General features: G+C 46.5%; 1 long non-coding RNA gene across 1 annotated transcript; it reads right to left on the bottom strand.

Moving 5' to 3' along the window:
• Nucleotides 1–980: 980 nt before the first annotated feature.
• Nucleotides 981–4,704, bottom strand: LOC138686626 (uncharacterized). The gene is made up of 3 exons (XR_011325941.1): nt 4,341–4,704; nt 3,952–4,010; nt 981–1,432 (listed from the first exon to the last, which is right to left on the bottom strand). It is a non-coding gene; the product is annotated as an uncharacterized lncRNA (long non-coding RNA).
• Nucleotides 4,705–4,933: the final 229 nt, after the last annotated feature.

Below are 4,933 nucleotides of genomic sequence, written 5' to 3'. Positions count from 1 at the left end.
TTTTCCATTACCTTAACTTGCACAGCTCTGAATTCACACCATTAAATTATCTCTCTCCAAAGTACACAGTTATAACGTGACTAGGGGTTTTTGTGCGTGTTACAGAACGCGGAGGGACACCTGGCCAGCTGAGCTGCCCAAGAGAGGTGCTACTGAACTGCCAGGGAAACGCACCATTGAAAGCCAGACAGAAAGAAAGTACTTCAGAGCACTCCGTCAAAACATCAGGAAAAAAAACCCATAACATTCAGTTGCCTCTCTTTTTAAACATTTAGAAAAATACCTAAACTGCTTACATACACCTAACAAATCACATACTACAGCTATTTGGCAGTTGCAGTTTAAACAATGCAAGTCAATTTGTAAAATCCCCAGTGCTGCAATACCTCAGACTACCAAAAAGGACTGGCGGATTCCCTAATGCTTTTGGCAGTACCGAAGCATGCAGAGCAACACGTTTTCATGTGATCTCGACTGTTACAACTGAGAAACCAAAGACCAGTGATGCCATCAACTTTAGGAGGATGGGCTGCGCTTGGGTCTTTGGAAGGAAATTGACTTTTTTTTTTTTTCTTTTTTTAAAGAGAGTGAAAAGTCTCGTTACTGGTGACTTCTACTGTCAAGTCAATCACCTCTGAAGATCCACTCTGATGGGAAGTTCATAAAACAAAATTTCTTTGAGAGAGAAAGACTTCCATTCTGGAAAATCTCTTTCCAACTGAAGTCAAAATTACACACTGTAGGTTAAAGGAAAAAATACACTACTGAAGCAGTAACTCATCAAAAACACCTCAGGACTCACTGTCACTAGTTACAAGGCTGCTAATGCTTCCTGGGAAAGCCTGGACAACACACAGATGCGACGCCCGTTTGTCCTGTTTTGTCCACGTCTCTTCTTTGACCTTGGTTGCTTTTAGTACAGATGCTAATTATCTCCGTACCGTTTTTGAGTGCTACCATAAGATATTTAAAAAAAAAAAAATCATTGACTGTAAAAGCATAAAGCTTTTATCATGAAAACAAAGTCTGTTTCTTCTGAACAGCTGAGCTCTTACGAACAGTTTCTTCTCTCTTTTAGTACAAAATTATTTTCACAGTATCATTTACTACCAAGCACACAGCAACAGAAGATTATGCTTTCAGGAAGAGAAAATAAACTGAGGGAAGTAAACTTTGTATAGGTGTAACATGCTCCGGAACAGAACTTATTTTTAGTATTTGTGTTAAAATATTTCATGTAAAAAAAAGTAGAAGGAGAGTTGGCACACTCTCAACGTTAAAGTCCATACCGCAAGTACCTTTGGAAAAATGCAGACACACATCGTAGGCGTACCTTGTACTTGCAGGCCACTACGGAATCCTTCCATCTGTCTCGTACCGTCACGGCAGAAGAAAGGGCAACCACGGCGAAACGGTGGCAGCTGACATCCAGCTGAGAGAAGAAAAAAAAAACATTAGCACAAAGCTGGGTAGGAATCCAAAGCTGCCTTTTTTTTTTTTGTGAAGGTTTGTGAAGACAGTACGACTGAGCGGAGGAAAAAGTATTTTTGCGTCATCTTCGGTACAGTTGTTGACACAGGCCACTAGAGCTTTTGCATTTTTCAGACCACTGTGCCTTTTTTTTTCCCTTTCTTTTTTGACTCATTGGCAACTTTACTTTCACTAGAACTCACTTTCCTAGATACATGCAGGTGACAGACATAGAGACCTACATACATTTTCTCAAGCCTTAGTATAGCCGAGGCTTCATCACCCTATACGTCCCAAGTTGAGTATTTGTGCTAAAGAGCACAGCAACACATCTGTCCTCGTGAACTGCCTCGCTGCAAAAAAGGAATCATTTTTTCCAGGCCGTTGCTCCAAACAGTCAAGATCTTTTAAAACCGCAGTTGTGCCACCAAACCCGCTCAGGGTCCCTCCTAGCTTTTGACCGCCCTGAGATTTAACAGGCACACGCTCCATTCCATCTTCCAACAGCAAAAATACGTTAACGCTCTCGGACCCAGAGCGCAACCCTACGGATGTCCACGCACACAGCCTGCCGTTTTGATGAGGAGCCACCGAGCAGCCCTGCGAGCACAGCTGCACGTGCCAGATCGGTTTCCCCTACGCCGCGAGTTACCGATTTCCGTGAACGTAGTTTCTGACGCTTTAAACTGAAAACCGTATCTCGACGCTTCGCCACAGCAGAAACAACCCATCGCTAGAACGCTACAAAAATGCAGTAACACCAATTGCAAACCCACAGCAGCAACAGCTCCAGAAATATTTAGACCAGGAACAAGGGAGAAAAATAAAACAGCTTCATCTCACGCACAGGGGAGCGGCAGGCAGAGAAAAGGGTCGGCATTCCGAGCCCTTACAGAAAACGGGCATTCTCCTTCCATTCCTCGGCCCGTCCGTGAAGGTCTAAATACCGCAACACTACCACGGCAACGTCGAGAGTAGGGAACAGCAGCCCTGCCACTGGACTTGCCACTGACCCATGCTATTTACGTAGCAGGACGCGTATGCAGAGGGACACGTTTTGCCACACACAGCCCTGAACTTCCTGAAAATTTACGTTTACCGAAAAAAGCCATTTGGAACATATTGCCAAACAACGTTTGGCAAGAAAGCTTTGATGCCTTTGACACACGCAAGTTTTTGGTCACTTGCTATTTGCTTCCTGTTGCTGCTGCTGTTCTTCCTTCAGAAATTCTACTCGTCGCCAAGTTATTCACTACTGGTTCAAGCATTTGCCTTCCTGGTATTACCAGCACATTCACAGAGGCAAGTAACTTAATTGCTCTTCTACAATTATCCAAACGACAATTACAGCCATGAAAGAGAAGGAGAGGTCAGGCAGCAGAAGAGCTCTGCAGGCTGGCACCAGTCAATATTGCACTCTCTAAAATCAAACAACAACAAAATAAAACTGTGACCTTGTAGCCTTCTTTTTTTTTTTTTTTTTTTCCTTCTTCTTTCAGAGCTCATCCCTGCCTCAGCATTTTGTCTTGTCAGAGCATGAAGCGCAGGTGATCCGTACCCTGACGACTTCTGCGTGTGATGAATGCCTGTTCAGAAATAGTCCAGATCTGCAAGACTGGTGTCATTTTTATGGTTTTAATCATCATAACTCAAATTTTATTTACTCACACATTTGTGAGGAAACTAATTAACTTTTAGACACTGCCTCTCCTTTTTTTGGGGGGTGGGGGTGGAAATGTGTTATAGACTGAAAAACATTACGATTCAGAACTCCCAACCACGAGGGAGTGGTGGAGAAATCAATGAAAGCAAAGACCAACAGCAGCAACGTCAACTGAAAGTTGGCTTTCATTCCGATCACGTACTTAAGCGACTCTCCAACTCTATGCCTCGGTCCTAGGAATGACTAGGCCCTTTTTGGAAGGACAAACTTTTTCACTTAAAAGTCCTAGACTGAAGACTCCACTGAACGGAATGGGGATTGTCCCACGGGACAACATGCCATCAACACTCTTAATGGGAAAGAAAAAAAAAAAACAAATAAAAATCAAGTTTAAGTACCAGTTCCCATCACGTTTCACTCATTACATTTCTACTGGCATCTCAAAAGTGCTCAAAAATGAACTACAGGGACACCACATATTCCTAAAAATTCAGTTATACATAAAAAAATAAAAGGCTATTTCCAACTTGCCCATAAAAGCAGTATGAACAGAGAGAAGAGGAACACTCGACCCTGAAGAAGCTAACAGGCAGCTCTGAATTTACCAGACAGGAAATTTCATTCTTTCCCCTGAAACAAAAACACATCAAGGGACCAGTTCAGGAACAGGGCACGATCTGTTAACAGCAATTTTTCCATCACCTTTTCTGCACTAGCAGCAAATTTGCCTTCTCTGTGGGTTTAACGTGGAGCATCTGTAGTGCCCTTGAACTCGCAAGTGTTTCTCTCCGCTCCCCCAGCCCGATACGTGCGATTACCTGAGCAGCAAGCGGAATTAACCACGCAGGATTTTCTTCGTGCGACGTGGAAGGTGACACTGGGAGAAGAGGAGACAAAGAAATGAACCTGCTGGTCACACCCAGCCAACGGTGAAAAGACAGGGGAGGATTCTGCCGGAAGGGCTCTGCACCCCAGGAGCTCCCGCCAGCCAGTTTCTCTCCCCTTTGCCCGGTACCGAGGGGACGACGACACCTCGCCCGCGCCCCCTCGCAGCGGGGGCTGCCCCAGGAGAGACGGGGGACCCCCACCTCGCTTCTGCCCGCGGGAACGGACCAGGAGAGACCCTCCACGCAGAGAGAGGAGCGCGGCGTGGATTGCATGCCCGAGGGAAGAGGCCGGGCTCCCCGCTGGCAGAAGGACAACTCACCTCCCTGCTGCTCGGAGCTGCTTGCTGCGGACAGCCCCGCCTGCGCCCGGCCGCTCTTCCGCCGTGCTGGGAGTGCAGTCCGGCCGACGGACGCTCCAGCAAAAAGACGCTCCAGCTAAACGCGCCTCCTGCTCGTTACAGCCGCAGGTACTTTTGACTCTGGCTAATGCACGCTCCAGACAGCAGACACCCTGCCTCGTTCCAGCTCCTGCTTGCTACAGTTCTGGCTCGTTGAAGCCCCAGCTCCGCACTGAAGCTCCGGCTGATTTCAGCTGCTTCTCCTTACAAGCTCCAGCTACGTGCAACGGTCTGGGCTTTCCATAAGGTTGTATTATCAACTGCTGTCAAAACTGGAGCATTAGGATTAAACGTCAGAGTTACATGCCGAATAAATATTCGTTAGTTTGGGCGATTAATTACTTAACAACTATTCTGAGCAGCGCCGAAAAAAGAGCTGGACTCAAAGAGGGCACTGAAAAGCACCTTTCCCCCCCACAGACCATCACAGATGTGGAGTTCGGCCTGCTGCGTGCCGGCCTCCCGAACTTCGGCGTCCGACACAACCAGACCCCCATCTCCGGGGAGGGTCCACG

The sequence above is a fragment of the Haliaeetus albicilla genome, chromosome 8 (genome assembly GCF_947461875.1).
Source record: "Haliaeetus albicilla chromosome 8, bHalAlb1.1, whole genome shotgun sequence".
NCBI lineage: Eukaryota > Metazoa > Chordata > Aves > Accipitriformes > Accipitridae > Haliaeetus > Haliaeetus albicilla.
Note: the sequence above shows the minus strand (reverse complement) of the source record. Positions and strands in the feature narration are given on the sequence as shown.